Below are 17,519 nucleotides of genomic sequence, written 5' to 3' on the forward strand. Positions count from 1 at the left end.
ACCAATCCTGCTCTTGTGGAAGAAAAGGTGGGCTTTAGCGAAATGTATATATCAAGAGCAATTCAAACACATTTCTCTATAAAATCAATATCTTACTGATACTGAGACAGAGACATGTATGGCTTTCTACCAGTAATGTGAAGCAACAGTACTTCAGAACAGAATTTAATTTTTAATTCAGGATACCCATGGCCTTTAAACTCATGTGTTTCTTTCTCTCTAACGATACAGTTCTCCCCTGTAAGTGTCTCACAAACATTTAAAAACCGGAAATGATGGTAAGTGCCTTGTTTTCTTTTTGTTTCTCAGCCTTTTGAGATAAATAGCTTCATTACTTTATGGGGTTCTTGTTTAAGTGCAAGGAAGAAGAGTTTGCTGAGGAGGCGAGTGGTCTGATTGAATGTGTTTTGCCTGGAGCTGAGGACACAGTGAGGTCGAGGGCAACTCTTGCCTCTTTACTGGAAAGCCTTCTGCAATCTGGGGCTAGTTCCTGTGGAAATGTGGAAATTTTGTCTGTTGAACTCCTGATTTCCTCTCTTTCAGGTAACTGCTCTTATTCTATTGCCGGGCGGTGAAGGGAAAGACTACTCCAGGCTCTGTCTACATGCCTAGCTCTGAATAAAGAATAAAGTGGCGTTTATATGACGCTATGCCGCCTGCTTCCAGAGATGCTCTTCCTCACTAGTCAGGGCCGTGACCTGTGTGTTGCCTGTGCATGCTGCAATGACCTCAGCTTACATTCATTTGCTGCTCTAATGGCTCTGGAGGGTGAGAAGTGGACCGCCAGCTCCTCCTGCAAGGTGTCCTGCAGCAGAGAGCTAGGTGCATGCCGCTCATGTGGGCAAGTGCCTCCTCTACCCACACTCTAGCTGCCCTGACAGCTCTTGGCCCTCCGGTGAGGAAATGGGCACGTGGATCCACCAGAGCATTGGTGTCTCCACCGGCAGGCCTAGGTGTCTCCGCAAGGCACTGCTCTGGGCAGTATATCTAAACTCTGGTGTGCAAAGGCTTCCTTCTGGGGAAGGCTTGGGCTCTTCTCCAGAGAGGAGGCTCGCTCTTGGGGGAAAGCTGGTAACACCTGGAGGGTGGATTGGTATCTCGCTCTCAGCAACGTGTGCTTTTCAAGATGTGTGGCTTCATCTGTTTGAAGATCATTGGTCCCTGTAAAGTTTTAGGAGGGGATTCAAATACCCAGGAAAACCTGGATTAAAGAGAAGTCCCTCTGGCCTGCTCGGCTGACAGCCATGCCTCTGGTCAGCCCCATAACCTACTTCTTGTTCAAAGCAAGGCTTGAAGGCAGGCAGTAGCACCCTGATAGCAGTCCTGTGCTGTAAGACTGTGTACTCCATCCTGTGTCATTTTTGCAGTTTGCTACTGTGTCTTAAAAGAGTATTATTGAGGCTGATTGCAGTGGCAGCACTTAAAGACATGTTCCAAACCAGTCAGTTCTGGATGAACTTATCCCAGTTGGTGACAGTGTGCCTACTTGGATTATCACTAATGCTATATAATGTATGGCGAAATAAACACAATAAAAAGGCATTAAAGGAACCTTGTGAGGCAGAGTTAAGCCAAAGCCAGAAAATTTGAAGTTAAGGCTTCACACTTTATGCTTAACTCTCTATTGTGCCTAAGGAAATTTCAGTCCACAGGAGCTCTCACATCACTGCAGTAACAGACCCCTCAAACACTCATAGACAGTCTATGAAGCCTCTGGCTTTCAAGGCTTTAATACAATGTATTTTAGACTAGTAATGCTAATTTAACGTGTTTCATTATATTTCAAGCATTGTGAATATTTTATTTTCCTTCCCAATTAAAGTCTGGCATGAGCCCAGAGACAGGGTGCAGGCATCTGCTATTACCTTTAACCGTGTACCTTACTTCTGAGCTTTCTGTTAAAGGGAAGCGCGTCCTCAAACTCCTCGCCTGAGCATCTCCCAGGCAGAAACTGCAGAGCATGCTAAAAACCACGGCGTCTCCTCTGGGAAGAGACACAGGTGCTGATTTTATTAATGGCATCAGAGCGAAACTGAAGGGACGTCCCCATTCAGGGATGCTTACCATTCATACACTACATCATCTAGCCTGCTTTGTATGAGGTGTTTTTTCCTTTAGAAAAGGAAAGTACTTATTAGCAATTAAGCACCTTTTATTCATATAATAAATTTTACTGATGCTTTCAACATGTGCTGTGTTGATTAAGCACTTCTGCATCATAACCACCCTTATCTGCCTTTTACCGTACATGACCTGAACCACAGGTAGAGGTTAGGGCTACATTTTCTCAAGTGGCCGGAGGTTTTGTAGCTGGAGGTTTTGTGATGGGCTGACGCTGTCACTGTCAGTGCTCTTTAGAGACCTGCCCTTCCAACATGTGAGGATTTTCTTAACCTTGAGAGGTCATGCCCGGGCTGAATCCAATCTGGGTATGTAAAAGGACAGCGTCTAATAACCAGACCCTGTGATTTTTAACCTAAATCTCTCTCAGTATAGCATCTTGCTAACACTCCTGCAGACATTTTAATCTCTCTGGAGGCATCTGGCCATTTTGTAAACGCTTCAGGCTCTTTCCAGGGCTGTCATTTCTCAATTTTTCAGTCATTTTCTTTTCTTTTTTTTAGGTGAGTTTTTCAGTCTTTTTCTGCTTGTTCCAAATGCCATTTTACTCTTTATCGCACCCAAATGCCCCTATTGTGAGACACAACAAACAGCTGTGTGAGGAGGTTTCTAGCCTGCCACCCTCTCCTGCTCTGAGGACTCACTCCAGAGTGAACTTTGGGAACAGCAATTCCTGAAATAAGTGATCCAAGGATAGCGCATCTGTGTGTTTCCATGGAAATGCCTGATGAACAAGTTTTAAACACATGGCAGGATTCCCTATTCACCACTGAGGCTGAGGAGCAGCCAGACATTGACTTATGCCTTTGCCACAAAATACTTTGACTAATTATATTTTTACTTGGTATCAACCCAATTAGCTTATGCTGTTTATCTCATTTAATTTTCTTTTCAGTTATGTAATGGCTGTCATGATTCCAGGAACTGAGGAGTGAATAGCTGCTATCTCACTTGAGAGCTGTTTTTTATTCTCTCTGGTTTTCTTCATGGCAAAAATATATACACTTTATTAACCCGAAAAGCTAAAAAATATGCACTCCTGAACAACTCCCCCTTGCCCAGTAAACATTATGTTTGTTTGAACATAATGGCCAGGTAGCAATAGCGGTCCAATTTGGAGTATTCTCTTCAAATCATTTGTTCCAGTGAGTCCCTTAGGCAGATACAGAGAACATGTAGGGGATTTCAGTGATTTGGTTCATTTTCCAGCAAATGACAAGAAGGATTTTTCATAAATAAGTCCCTGACTGGTTCACTTGTATTTCATTGTAGCAGTACTGCTGGCTATGTGCATACTAGTAAGTTAAACATGCCCTGGCCTATTCTTTATCATGGAGGCTAAATGAAGTTATACAACCTACATCCATACTATTAAACTCTCTCTGTTTCCAAAGTGAGGTAGTCCCATGCAAACTGCTTATTGGGAATGGTCCGTGCCCCATGCTAACACCTGAAATGTAGCCAGGAAGTGTGTGTACTCGATTCTGTACCGGCCAAAACCACGCCAGGGGCTTTTCTAACAGTTTTACTACACAGGCAGTCAGGTTCAGTGCTCAGGAACGTTACATTTTCTAATAAAGCTGCGACCAGTGATACTAACCTCGTCTTGCTTATTCCAGAACAGCCATGGAAAGGCACAATCCAATTTCTGCAAGCACATATTTTTACGTAAAGTCTGTGAAATAATGTGAATCCAGTGTCAACAACAAACTATGAGCTAGCTATTCAGGAGGTGCTCTCGTGACCTTCATGGCTGTGCATACAACACATTCATATGATTCCTAAGTGACCATTTTACCATTTGCAATGAAATATTTTTGTACTTTGGTAGTACCTCAGAGATGTTGTCATAATGCTATACAAATCAAAAGGAGATACATGAAGTGCATACTTCTCTAAATGAAATGCTCATAGCCTTTTTTGACTGTACACGATAGTAGAATTATCCTACTAATGATAGCCACAAAATAATTGGGAGGTCCATCAGAAAATACTGCAAATTATAACTGATCATTTTGTAGTACGAGGCTGCTACAGAAAGTTGAGTAAATGTTCTGCTATAGTTTAGTATATTAATTTTGTCTCATTAAACTTGTGAACTGTTTGTATGCAAATTTATCAATAATTCCCTTATTTCAAAAAATGGTTTGTAACCTTCAAATTGTTTTCATGGACTTTCTTGCCCACATATAAATGTGAATCAGAGTTAGTTTTGACTATGATTTCTGTTTGCATGTAACTCTCTGCTTTCATAATAGCGTGAGGGCAACCTTCAAACTAAGCAGCTGCCAAGAGTGTATGCATTTGTAAGGTCTAAGCTTGCCTTTTGTGAATAGTCTTCAGTATTCAACTCAGATTTGCTGTGATTCCAAGCCATCCTGACAGTGAACTCATTTATGGAATATTTGACAGCACCATGTGGATATTTCTGTTCCCCATTGTCCCTATAAGGTTGTTAGCCTTTGACACCAGGAAAAAAAAGCATAATACTGCATAGTCCAAGAAAATTCCTGTAATGTTCAGTTTCCTGCTTTACGTCTGGGTCCTTTTTGTTTCTTTTCTTGCTTGTCAAGCAAAGAGAAGTGAGACAGAGGAAGAGGACAGGGAGCTTTTGAAATGCTTTGCTTGATCTCTGGCTTGTTTTAGTCACTGTTTTAGAGCTTTGTAAAATCTCAGCTCTGATGAGCATTGAGGGCACAGGAACAGATATCCTCAGAATAGACGAGGATTTGCTTGTTTGATGAACTCAGCCTGTTGTTTCTCTCAGTGAGACAGGTAATCCATACTGAGAAAGAGTGAGTATTATTAGTAAGTATGAGGCTGAAGATTCTCATTTACAGGAAAACTGAGCCTTTTTTGATTTGCTAATAATTGTAAGCAGTCATTAGGGCAAAATGTGGATATTTTTCTGAATAGTGTTTTCTGATCTTGTCCTGCACTGTTGAAATCAATGTGAGATTGCCTGTTCACTCATCTGGGAACATTATCTGGTCTTGGTTTTATGTTCAATAAACACTGACTTGCCACATTTCTTCAAGTACCAAATTACTTATTTGCACACATAGAATCATGAATATGAAATCAAAGAGAGAAAGCATGTGATTTGAATTTATTTTAGGAGCAGTTTTTACCAGAAAAGAAACGCAAATTGAAGTGTGTTTATCATTAGAAAAGTGGCTGTAAGGATTACACCTTATTTTTTCACACTACCTTCTTCATTACTGCCTTCTAATCCAACTTGATAAAAATAACTTTCTACTATTTTCATTTCTTTTAAGCCTATACAGATGCAAGAAATCAGCCTGAGTAACACTTTGCCTCCATGCAGTACAAATATTTTCATTCATTTCTGATTCTTGTCCCTTTCATTACTGAGGATGGAAAATGATGCCGATACATGAATTAAAAAGAACACGACTCCATTTTCAGTAGTCATTTGACCTTGTAGCTTTTGTCTTGGATTCTAACCAATTCTGATACAGAAATTACCACTAATGGATCTGGAATGCAGTTTTTATATATGTTTTTTTTTTGCTAAGTGTAGCTTCATTTGAGGCAAAGGAAGCCAGACAGCCTAGGTTTTGTTATGTATGTAAGGCAGTGTAAAAAGGCTACAGATTCTGAACTTGTAAAGACGCATGGAGACATTTGACTATCAACATGTTATGGAAACAGTGACTTAAATCAGACTGAGGATCCCAAACTGGATTCAGAAACTCATTTACTACCTAAAGACTGAGTCCCTCGAGTCACAATGTTAATTCAGACCCACCTTCCAGTGCAAACGACTGGAATCAAAAATAGGTCTCTGGGATAAAAAGAGACCTCCTGAGTTTAGTGTTACATAGCTTTGCTCCTGTCTGATTAGTCTAATTATACATAACTGTTCTCAGGCTTTTGACTTTCAGAGAAGCTCAAGCTGGAGGTTCAGAGTAGGTCAAGTTCTCCTGAAAATTTGTGCATCTACACAAATTAACCTGTTGTTTTTGACCTACTGGTTATTGACCGACATGCATATGTGATGATGGGGGCCAAAGTCCAAAGCACTTTCTGAGGACCCACTTCAGTGCAATCTAGATGCCATTCTTCTGAGCAGACTTGGCAAATATATATATAGGCTATTGCTGTCACCATATACGTGCTCTGGCTTGTGCCATGCATGTTTTTATTCATTATGTTCCCCTGGATAGCACAAGTAATCTGTGTCACAAGCTATGTGTTCAGCCGCGAATTACTTTTGATCCTCTCTGGCAGATGGTCTATCACCCTTGCCTAATGTTCAATACCTCTTCACGCTCACCCTTCCCACTTGTGTTTCCATGCTCTTGTCAGAAAGGAAAAAGCAAAGAGCTTTTCACCTTAAGCTGGTAATGAAGAGGAAAATCTGAGAATGACAAACCCAAAGAGCTATGGAAGGGAGACAAATAGCTATCCCATCCAATTTCAGAGAAAGCTGAGCAATGAAGACTAAGCTTAATGTGATGGAGGAAGCAGCAGTTAAGCTAAAAATCATTGTCTATCGGACAATGGACGTCTACCAAAAGGTAGAATCAAGGTGGCTGGCAATGATAAGTGTGCAAGGCTGTCATTAAAATCAGACTCTTGCACACAAATGTTCATAGCAACGAACAAAAAGAAGTCCTCTTTGAGGAGGACTCTTTTGAGAAAATCAGACTTTAGCCTCCAATGGGGAGGGGTTCTACCTCCTTTTCCCAAACACCTACCCCTGCTAGAATACGGGTTGCAAGTCTAAAACACAAGCATCTGGGGATCAGCGGTAGAAAACATAAGAAAAACATCAGCTCAGGCCAGATATACAGTACAGGACTAAGGAGTTGAACATAGCCTTGCCCTCAGCTACCCGGCTTTTGGATTGACTTTGGCTAGAAGCTAATGACCTGAGATCAAGGGTGGAGAAAGACACAGAGAAAAGAAATTGATAGAGGAACATTACTGATAAATAGAACATACCCCCATCCCTTAACCCTGCACCTGTTTTGTGATCAAATTCTGAATAATGCAAAGAAGTAAAAGCTGCTGTGATTTTACTTGCATGCAGCTGGATCAGCTGTGTCTCAGTAAATGCACCTTCATGGATGCAGTGTCTCTGTGTCCATTAGCCTGGACACTGGTGTAGTTCTGGAGGCAGCTACGTGAACTCTGCCTGTCCGTCCTGGAGGGGCCATGACAGCTGCATGCTCACCCCTGCTAACTTTCAGCAGAGTTATTTGACATCACTTGGACTCCTTTGTCACTGACTATAACCGTAGGCACAGAGTGAGGGATGAGACTTTAAGAATTGTCTCGTCCACCCACTGCCCCAAGATGGGACCCACGAGATGTCTTATTCTGAGCAGATACACACCTTGGTCATGACGAGATGCCGCAACGTGCCTAACCAGTTTGTTCAAGTCTTCCTGACCTCATTATCTCTTGCTGTAGTGCTCATCTAATTCACAGTTGACATACAAAACAGCTTCCTCAAAAGTATTATTTCTTCCGAGAAGGCAGGAAAGATATGAAGGCTGCATTTTTGCACCTGAAAAATGCATGCTATTGTTACAGGTGCTGCTAGCAGTGAAGGAAAGTCAATGGCAGAGATAGCTTAGGTGCTTCATCCTGAGTTGTGCAACCTGGCAACATCAGGCCGTATGTCATTTCTGCTATTTGTGTGTGGCAACACGTCTGACAGCTGCTCTAGTATGGATCATTACTGCTTCACAGTGCTAACAGGCCTTAATAGCTGCAAATTCTGGTCGCATGCTTTGCTTCTGAAGCCTCTGTGTCAGGCGGATGGATGTCTCCCTGAGTTGCTGTTAAGCATCATGGTTTGGTATTTGGTCCCTTCAAAGCAGGACCAACTTCACAGTTAGATCATGTTGCTCAGTGTCAAGGACTTGAGTTTCCTCAGCCTCTTGGGGCCCTGTACCAGGGCTGCACCACTTGCTTTGAGAACATTTTTATTTTCTTTATATCCTACTGCAATTTTCCTCCCTGCAACTTGTGCATTTGTTGCTCCTTGCTCTTTCCCTGTGCACCTCTGAGAAGAGTCTGGCTCCATCTGCTCTGCAGCTCCTCTCGTGTACCTTAGCTGTTGATTTATAGCTCAGCCTTCCAGAGAAGTGACATGAGGGGTGGTTAAATCCTGTTTTCTCCACATATTTTCCCTTCTGATTGTGGGGAAAAAGAATATTCTCAAGTTTTGTGAGCAGAGATGGAGAAGAATATTTCCTTCCTCTCATGTTTTTTTTTTCCTCTTAAAATTTTCCCAAACTGAAAACTCTAGAAAAAATATTAATATGAATCAGCTGAACATTTCATATAGATAATTCTGAATCATTTAATTCTGCACCTGTAATGTCATTGATACCTGGGGAGTGCTCCTGGTTGTTTCTGGAAGCTAAAGTGTAAATAGGCACTTAGCTGGCCAGTCCAATGCTGATTATCCATATTGCTTAAATGTTAGCATGCTGCCTGCCTTGGCTTTGGCCCTTGCCAGCTAGCACTCTGAGACAATCCTTGGAAACGTTTTGGGAGACAGCGTGTGCCAGGGACTATTCCCATTAGACAGTGTGGCTGAGATGATTGCACCAGGTTTGGTTTCCTTCACTCTTGTCTGCCAATACTGGCCCAGCTGGCTTTGCCCTCATGCCACTCTCTGCATCAAGCAACCCATAGCCTTGGTCTGGAATACAAGCCTCATTAATTCAGACACTCTGGGATGAAAAAAAGCACTGACAATACAATAATGATGTCTTAAGACCAGGAAACATGGAGTCCAGGCAAGACCCAAGGCCAAGTGCTTTGCAATGTGACCATGGAAAGTCTGTATCATTTGCTCTCAAGGCTGGAGAACCATCCCTTACCCTGTTTTATTTAGCATTGTAGATGTAGTCAAAATGGTGGTGGTCCTGCTGTGTCTAGTATGTGAAAACTCTAGAAATCGAGGAGTGTTGCAGTTGCCCTGGTCAAAGTCTATCTGCCCAGATAGGTTACCAGAGTGGAGATAAACAGACCTTCCTAGAAGTAGTTGCTACAGCTATTTTTCCCACCTTCCTGTTGGCAGGAGGGGCCAGCACTTCTCTTACCCTGCAATTTTCTATCCCAACACTGTTTCTCTCCCTGTTTCCTCCCCTCCCTAAAGGAAGGGTGGTTCCCTTCACTTCTTCATCCTTAGGTAGCCAAATATGATTTTGCCTGCATTGCTGAACAGTCTTGAGACAGCTCTGTGCCTGAATATTCATACAGCCTCTTGGGCAGGTGCTGGAACCATCTTGACTGCTGAAGAGACATATCCTGACAGCTAGCTTTGCTTTGATCAATGAACTATCGTAAATATAAGGCACAGGAAGAATGGAGAATAATATTTTTCTCAAGAAGGAAGAACTGGATTCAATCAAAGTGCAGTACTAGTCCACTGAAGCTAGTAACTTATGTGATGAGGTAAGCCTGCAGACTGAGTCCAAGACTTTCTAGTACTTTTCTAGAGAAAGGGGCAGGACATGCTGTGTATTGATCAAAATCTTGGAGCCTACCAGCTTCGGGTTAGGGGATCTGAGGTGATTGAAGGTGTTCAATTTTCCTCTGTAAAATATCACCTACGCTGAGTAAACTTGTCCTAGATGTCCTTGTCAAGATGACCTTCCACTAGGGAGAACACCTGGCGCTGGTGCACTGGGCAGCGCAGGTGTGTGCTACCGTGCAAAGTGGTCAGACTGTTGCTTTGCAGCCAACGCCACCCATCAACAACCTTCTAATGAAGCCAGGCTTTGGGAGAGCAGTTGAATGCCATTAGTGAAGCTGAGGTGTTTGAGCTATAAAAAACTGTCAGTTGTTAGGTCTGCTTTTTTCAAGAAACGTGGACTGCAGAGAACAGAGTGACTGTGAAGTACAGACTTCCTCCTCGCGTTCGCTAAAGAAGAATGAAAAAAGTCACAACATTTCTTCCTTAAATTATGCTTTTCTTCTCAATTTATGTCTATCTGTACCCCAAACAAGTTGCTCCCAAATCACAGGTGTTGCCTAAGTGTGTTGCTTTTCCTTCTGCTGATTCTGCTGCATGAAATTACAGAAGGGGCTTGAAAGACTGGGAGAAGTGAAACAGCCAGGAGCTTTTGTTAATCTCTAGTAATGGAGATTTCCTTCTCGATAACTTCTTTGCAGACAAGGGAAGATTTCAGTGGCTTTTGCTTCTAGAGAGAAGTATTTCAGAAGAGCGAGGCACTTCTTCCTTACAAACACCAGGCAGGATTTAAATTTAACCTTTTGTACCCTTCAGAACAAAAAATACTAAAATTATTCTCCTAGGTGCTGGGGAAACAACGTTTCTGTGACTGGAGCTGTCGTTTGGTGGTCGTGACTGCATATACGTATACACCTCTTGTTGTTTGAGGTGAGTGACCTACTTCTGTATTTTTGCCTTTGTTAACTTTGTTAACTGGCCTGGGAGGAAACAAAAGGGAACAAGCAAACTGCTGCTGCTAGCTGTGATTTGTTGTTCTTATTCATTGTTACCTGCTATTGCTATTGTAGCAGAGTCAAGAGGCTTCAGTCAGGATGGTGTCTGCTTATACACTCTGTTAAACAACTGTGGAAAGAGTGAGCATAGCTCCAGAAAGCTCAGAGCCAAGGGGCTGTTGTGTTGCATCTTGTAGGAGCATCTAAACAAAGATAGTTGTGCTACTACTCTGCTTTAGTAGGGTTTTATACACTGCCTGCACCTCACCTGGCCGAGCATACAAAGCAGTGCAGTAACTGGGCATTTGCTGTCTAAACAGCAAGCTAAAATGAGAGCCGGGGACAGGAGAGGCGCAGGAAGCTCTCAAGGAAGCAAAGAGCCAAAGGAAGGGGTGGTGGCTAGAAAGTGCAGTTTTTATTACACATCAAAGGTTTACTGGGTGGAGTGATGTTTCATTTTCCAGTTATGTGCTTGTTATGTAGCTGCAAATCTGACTGCGCTACTGATTCTGGGTTTCACTTAACTGGAGACAAAAAAGGCCACCCATGCTTTGCTGAGCAGCCTGGTAGGGAGTAAGTGCTGCTGCACTGTATTTTTTGCAAGACAGAGGCAGCGTTGCACTTTAATAGTCACCTTGACACTGATGAAACCAAACTCTTGTGTGCAAATGTTACCTCACAAATAACATCATTGTCTTGGGGACCAGCTGGGCTTCACCCCGACCCCATTTTTACTCAGTTTTCCTTCTTGCAATCAGGCAGTTTGTGTGAACAGCTTCCATGTTTTGGTTTGTTTTTTCCATCCCATCCTCTTCCATTTCTTGCTGCAGTTGATCTGGGCCTCTGGCTGCTTCCTTTAAGCTTAGTAACTAGGCCATCACTAGCTTTATCAGCTTTCCCTGCCTAAAGAAGTCATAGAGAAAAGTAAAGAGGTATTTTCTTGCTACTAACCTGCCTTCTACTCCGGGCAGTTTATAGGCTGCAGAGAAAAAAACAGCTGAGAAATAGCCATAAAGTGACATTTCAAAAAGAAGATTGTAAAGAACTTCATCATTTCAACTGGGTCAGTATTTTGTTTCAGGTTGTGATTTGTGATAACTTGGAACTGGTAAGTGCAGAATAGTACTTCAGCCACTTCCTAAAGAAATGAGCCTTATCCATCACTCTGTCTGGCCTACTCCCAATCACCTTTAAACTTTTGGCTGGTATTTAGGTTTTTAGATTTCTTTTAAAACTTCAATTAGAAGGAAAGGTAGATATATCAGCATTTGGCAGTGGGGTGTGTGTGTGTCTTCAAAATAAGAAATTCTTACCACTGTCATGAAAACAGGCTAAGTTAACCACACTACCAGATATCACAGAATCTGCACAAGATGCAGCAAAAAGATATGTTTTTTTTCATGATTACTGCTGCTCCCAAAGTTACCCTTTCCTAGTCAAATATTTTTTCAAATAGCTATTTCCCACAATGTCCCTGTGAAGTATCTACAAAAACATTACTCCTTCCTTGTGTAGAGCCAGCAGTGTTGTATGCCCTGGTTTTCAGGCAGTAAGAGCACAGCCACAGGCTGGATCTGCCTGAGGCACCGTATTTAATAGATGGTCCTCCACATTCAACAACTGGTGTGTTCTGTCCAGTGTGTGTGGCTATGTGCACAAAGAAAACTGAGTGCAAGAAAGTAAAACTGACCCCTCATGTCTTTTTTTCAAAATAAATTATTTAGTTAAATCAGAAAAAAAGACTAAGTGTACATGGTCTTAATCTAGAATTTTTCTCATCTTTCTTCAATTTGAATGCAAAACCATATACCCTTGCTGTGATGAGCATCACCTTTACAACGTTTTATACCCATCCACATACAAATTTGTTAAAAAATAGGTTCAGACAAGTTCAATCTCAGACCCAATATGACTGAAAATAAAAATTAAACACACAAAAAAGTTTCCATGTCAACAAATAGCAGTTTTCTGTCCTGGAATAAACAATTTAGCAGTGTCTAAACTACCATTTACTAAGTTATTTCACGTAAGCTATACAAAAAATTAAATAGGTCTGTAAACTTCTTTGAAAAAAAAATCGAAAGAGTTGTGAAATTGCTGTAATTGTTATTATTCTTTTCTGTAGGGAAGCAGGTAGCAAAAAAGAATTGTAAGCATGGAAACATTTTGAAAATTGGGTTCAATTGGGCAAATCGGATTTGTCGAAACACTTAATGAGGGAAAAGACATTTAATTTCAGACTTTTCAAAATGTGGTGTTTTGTCTGTGAAATACTGAGGTCTAGGAGCTTGTTCGCAACAGTCTCAGAATTCAAATTTTCACTCACTTTTTTCACAGTAAATTTTAACCTAGCTTTAGAAAATGAATAAAGTTATTCAAATTGATTAAATAACCCCTAAATGGGGAATTATATGACAGATTTTGTAATGATCATTTTGAGTTAAGCAAGTGTTTGCTGTTTATTTTTCTTGTTTTGTTAAGGAGTATTTACAAGTTTTCTTGATTTACTCTTAGATGATTTTTTCTGTATTTCTTTCAGTCTGGCTGAAAAAATCCATCATTCACCAGGACTGTTGATAGGCACAACTCACTAGATCATCATTTTCCTCTCTAAAACTGAGGTACTTTGAGAGATACCTTGACTTTCTTGGAAGAACAGGAAGACCTGATGGTGCTGGGTTCTTATGTTATCCCAGCTGGTTAAACCGTAACATCCAGTTTCTGCAAATCTGCTGAGGAATCTTAATGGCATTTGGTTCTGGGTGACTGAATTTACACCTTAACACACACAAAAAAAAAATCTTAATGTGAATTTAAATTTGCTTTCTGCAGTATGTATGGGTCTTACCAGAACAGGCTGAACTGGTATTCTGTTTTTTAAACAATTGACGTTTCAGATGGTACATTCGCCTTCAGCCAGCATAGCCCATATATCTTTACTGGAGCTAGCAGAGCTCAGCATGAGCACAAATAACTCAAAGCTTTCATAGCCTTTAGAGGCCTTGAAAGAGAAGAGAAGTTCTGCTTTTCACATATCCCCTGATTTGTATAGGGGAGAAGATCTACCTCTGAAATGCATGAGCTATCTTGTAGGGATTTGCTCACAGACATCAGAACTACAGGTTGCCCTTGTTAGAGCTACTACAGGAAGCGGTGTGCTGGGATGAAATGAGAATTTTGTGTCTTTTGCAGTCAGGTACCAGTAGTGCGACTCAAAAAAATGCTTGATAAAGGAGCTGTCCTTTTTAATAGAAAACAGCTCCTGTGTAATAAGCAAAAGTTTTGAGCCTGTGGAGGAGAACCTTTGATAAACAAGTAGACTGGTAACAAGAACACACTTTCTGTGCATCCAAAAGCAAAATTAAATGGAAAATTGAGAAGGTAAAAATAGACTGCTTCAGAGCTGCTTTCTGTGCATGAAATAAAAGTGGAGCATTTGCAAACAAATTAGTCTGTGTGTTGAGCAGGTTTCTGTTGTTTAAAACTCACTCCAGGCTCATTTGTGAAGCTGAGGCCAGCATTGGAAGGGTAACACTTTGCCAGGAATGATACAGGGGTTTTGTTGCCCACCCTGGGTGGGGTCTGAGTTCAAGTGCAATGGGAGCCCAGCTGGCTGATTTAAAGGCTGTGCCTAATGGCTACATCTACTAATGTTAACGTCCAGTCTTTTTCAGCAAGGACAGCAATTGCAAGAGAAGACTTTCAGATCAGAGCATGTAAAGGGGCAGAAATGCACATGGGTTCATTTTTAATGAAGTGACAAAAGCTTTCAAGGGCCTTCCCTAGAGGTCCAAATTGTCCTCCTGGTGTGTGTTGATGTGGGAGCACCAGAGGGTACGAACTTGCTGGGAGAGAAAAGGAGATCCTGCGACCTCAGAGGTGTGAGGGGATGGTAGGCAGGCAGAGCGAAATGTCTGGGCAGGGGCATGTTTAAGCAGGCAGAAACAGAAAGTGCAGGCAGACGGCTAGAGGGAAAGGAGGCCCTACAGTAAAATATAGAAGGGACCTGATTTGTGTTTTGAGGGAGGTGGGAGAAAAAAAGTTTGCAATGTTTGGACTTATTTGGGTTTGTGTGTAGGATGAGATTCATTTGTGACATTACAGAGAATATCTGCGTCTCACTCCCTTCAATTCTGGGTGCACAACAGCTCCCTTATGCTTGAGCTGTATTTTCCTTCTCTTTGTCTGTGCATAATAATGGAACGAGGAAAACAAGGCAACAGTTTTGTTCAGTGACTTACAGAAGTCTTACACAAAGTGTCAGACTCAACCCCTTGACTCTCATCTGGGGCCTTAGCTGATGCTGGATGCCCCAGGACTTGGATATACTAGCTATGAGTACACAGAATCTGCACAGCTTCCCTGTCATCCCATGACTGGCGAAAATGAACCATAATATTCCTTATTTCCCATCTGAGACCTGAGCTGCCAACACCTGTTTGGCTTCCAAAAATGAAACACAAATAGATGGTAGTCACACCTGCCTTCATTCTCTGGGCTGTGAGCTGCCTTCTCAAACCAGGTAACATCATATTATACTGTGTGCATGCCTGGTTCCTGCACCTCAGGAGGCCACAGAGCTGGGGAAGGTACAGAGAAGGGCAACCAGAGGGATCAAGGGGATGCACCAGCTGCCTTTGAAAGAGAGAGAAGGGAAACCAAGACTTGAATCTGAACAGGGAAGGCTGAGAGGGGTGAAATGGAGGAGGTGAATATGGGATCCCACTGTACTAGGATGGGCAGGGAGAGGCAGTCAGTGCAACTAGAAGGTGATTAGTTTAAAGGAGTTACAAGAAAATATCCTTTAACAGCCTGTGGTGGGCCTTGGAAACTTTCTGCCTCAGGAGACTGTGGAGTCAGACAATATTAGGAGGTTCAAAAGGGTTTTGGCAAATCCATAGACAAGAAATCTTTAAATAGGCAGTTAAAGAACTGGGCGGGGATGTCTCGTCGGACATGCCTAATGCAGGAGCTGGGAATGCTTGGGCAGTCTGTGGGGAATGACTGCCAGGCTCATGTGCTCTCTCTGTTTTGACCCGTTAGGACTTTCCTTTGTTCTTATACTCTCCCAGCTGTATGATGTACATCTTTCTCTTTCTCAGGTCACCAACTCATCCTCTGAAACCAGTGAGGGTTTCAGAAGTAAGAGGTCAGCAGATGCCAGAAAAGATATTTTATTTCTTTCCTTGTAGAATAACTTTGTTGTTCATGTAAATCAGTGGAAATTAGAGGTGCCTGGGCCCTAATTTACTGCTACAAAACCGTTCCTGAGTTCAAATACCGAGCCTTAGACTTATTTTTTCCAAGCCTTGCTAGTTGCCAAGGAGATCTAACCGTGTAGACAGTCTGCAAAGATGGCAATTAGCCAGCAGTGAACAAGATGGACAAGAAATGGAAAAGAAGCACTACGCAAAAATCAAATTTTCAAAACACTTCTGTCTTTTAATGGCTAGAATGCAGAAGCAATCTGATTAGTTCTTTTCAGACTTTGAAAAAGCATCCTCATTTGCCTTCACAGTATGGCGTTGTAAACACCTGGCTTTCAGATTGGTGGCTGAACTGAAAAAAGGAAAACTGCCTCAGATTGTTTTGGATACGATATTTTTCAGAATATTCAGCAATTAAAAATAGGATCCAGTGAATTATTCTGCCTGTCTTTAAATAATAAGAGATTAGATTTATTGCTCAGTGTTCAGAAAAGTGATAGAGTTGTAAGGCAGAGAAAAGCAGAGCCAGGCGCCTTTCATAAAACAAGTTCTTCTTTTTATACTACACAGACATGGCCATTACATGGGATGGGATCTGGATTTGTCTTTGAATGAAGTAGAGATGGGATTGGAACCGGGGTTGTCCTTTACGCCTGCTGCCTGTGCTGGGGGGTTCGGAGTGCAGAAGGGGGAATAAGAGGTAATAAGGGTATTAACTCTTCATGGTTCTCTTGGGAATTGCACCTGCATTTCTTTATTAATCCAACCCACAAATGCAATACCGTTTCTGTATATAATAGCTGTATTTTCCTCTTCAGGGAAAATTTTAGAAATATTTAGATGAAAAATATTTACACAATTTGACCCCCAAACTTTCAGGTTTTAAACTAGGATACTTAAAGGAGCATTTCTTCAGTAAATAAGCTATTTGCCATAAAAGTGCCTCATAGTCTCTGTTAGGGCAAGTCTTGCAGTTTTCACACACATACAGTGGAGTGCTGAAAGAGAAGCTTTAGAAGAAAAATCTTTTACAGTCCTAACAGTGGAAGGGTCAGGGTGGCTGAGTTACCCAGACATAATCTGTGTATAGAAAAGTAGAAAATCTGCCAGTTTACTCTGACCTTGTTACTTTGGGATGTTGTATCACTACTGTAAGTTTTATTAAGGACTATATTAAGATTTTGAGCTTGCCTCTAGCTTTCACACCTCCCAGGTATCCCGATATGGACCTTATTTATGTTAGAAAATGCATATTTATTTCCATCTACACAGAATATGTGGGAGTTATGTGTGAAATGAATAATGAGGCCCTAAGATATGTGGAATACAAAGCAATGAATGTGCATTCAGGAAGAGTGGGGGAGATGCACAGGAACCACTTTTTGTCCGTATGCAAACATAAATTTTTCCATCAGATACTCAGCTCTGAAATGGTGACTAAACCCTTATTTTGGGGCTGGTACTCCTCCTCCAGTTTGTGTGACATATTTATTTCTGGAAGGCCAGTGTGTGTGGCTACCTGAGAGATTTTTTTCTGGTCCTTCCTAAAGCAGGCAACAGAGAGCAGTAGCAGAGCAAACATTTCCTTCTGCCTGATACGTTTGGCTGTCAGCAGCCTGGAGATAGCCCAGGATTTACTATTCCTCTGCAGTCTAAGAGACGAGTGAGTTTATTCCTTACCATTCCCAGAGGAGCCTGAAATGATCAGCAGCACTAAACTAAAGTGGAAAAGCA

The 17,519-nt window shown here is 41.8% G+C and overlaps 1 protein-coding gene across 10 annotated transcripts in view; it reads right to left on the minus strand.

Moving 5' to 3' along the window:
- The window catches only part of KCNJ6 (potassium inwardly rectifying channel subfamily J member 6), a 177,251-nt gene that overhangs the window by 45,206 nt on the left and 114,526 nt on the right, over window positions 1-17,519 (minus strand). The window lies entirely within an intron of this gene.

Source organism: Struthio camelus, chromosome 1 (genome assembly GCF_040807025.1).
Source record: "Struthio camelus isolate bStrCam1 chromosome 1, bStrCam1.hap1, whole genome shotgun sequence".
In the NCBI taxonomy this organism is placed as follows: Eukaryota; Metazoa; Chordata; class Aves; order Struthioniformes; family Struthionidae; genus Struthio; species Struthio camelus.